The sequence below is a fragment of the Bufo bufo genome, chromosome 5, assembly GCF_905171765.1.
Source record: "Bufo bufo chromosome 5, aBufBuf1.1, whole genome shotgun sequence".
NCBI classification, from domain to species: Eukaryota; Metazoa; Chordata; class Amphibia; order Anura; family Bufonidae; genus Bufo; species Bufo bufo.
Genome location: NC_053393.1, coordinates 322,085,159 through 322,086,308, shown reverse-complemented (window position 1 = coordinate 322,086,308; position 1,150 = coordinate 322,085,159). Strand labels below are relative to the sequence as shown.

Below are 1,150 nucleotides of genomic sequence, written 5' to 3'. Positions count from 1 at the left end.
TGCAACCCAAGAAATTCTTGTGACAAGCAAATGTGGAAAGTGAACACACAGTGAACAAAAAAAAAATAGTGCGCTGAAGCTCAGCTCAGACATCCGGCCAGAATTATAAAAATTCCTCCTTTTTACGCCAGGCCTGACGGCCGGGCAAAGAAAAGAAGTGTGTGCGCTCAAAATGTAAGAAAGTGAAGTGCGTGCAAATGTCCCACCCCCAGTGAGTTCAGGCAACCCAGGGTCACCACTCCTGGGGAACTTCTGCACCTTAGGCTTTCAAACATCTCAGCCCCTGGCTTAGATCCAGCAGAGCCCTTGGCCACGTAGCATAGGCCAATAAGGGCCCAAGCCGTACACCCTAGGGATGCTGTGTGGTTCTCTGCTATACATCCTGGCAGGGCTCTATCCACCAGGAATCTAAGAACAGATACTACACTTGATCTTAGCCAAAAAGCCAAGAAGCGATGAGCCCCCCCATACACACAATGCAGTGTCCCTCACCTTAATCTTCTCGGCAAACCTGAGAGCCCAGGCAGAAGCACCTGTAAGTAGTATAGGGTGACACACCTCGTCAAATCAAAAGTGACAGGTGGACACGCCCTTTTACCTCCCCATAAGTCCGCCCACAACCCCTTCCAAGCCAAGCCGAAATACCGCCTCAAACCACGCCTAAATACCGCCCATTCAGCGCCCCCTTATTCTGTTAGATCTGATGATAATGCATCAGTAATTCAATTAAGTTTAAAAAAAAAAAAAATGCTATTAAAAGCTGTATGAATCTTTTAAAAGCTCTATGAATCTATAATTTAAGTTTTTATATTTTTAAAAATAAAATGATATTAAGCTTCTATTAACCTCTTACTAAGCAATTATAAATATTGACAATGTCTAATTGAGCCGTCTATCTTCCTAAAACTAAAGGACCTTTGATGATGTCACCGCAGGTCCTTGAAGTGGAATTGACGCAGTCCCTTTGTTAGATCCTGCAGGACCTGCGATGGAAATTTGCTTTAATTATATACTATCGTGTTTAATAAAAATTGAATGCTTCCGTGATTTAAGCAAAATATTTGATCACCACATCTAACACAGATATGTATCATTTATAAATATTAACAATAGCTAATTGCAGCACCCAACTTTCCCGGGTGCCGATAAC

General features: G+C 42.6%; 1 pseudogene; it reads right to left on the bottom strand.

Moving 5' to 3' along the window:
* Nucleotides 1–361: 361 nt before the first annotated feature.
* On the bottom strand, nucleotides 362–457 carry LOC121002932 (annotated as a pseudogene).
* Between the last annotated feature and the right edge of the window lie 693 nt (nucleotides 458–1,150).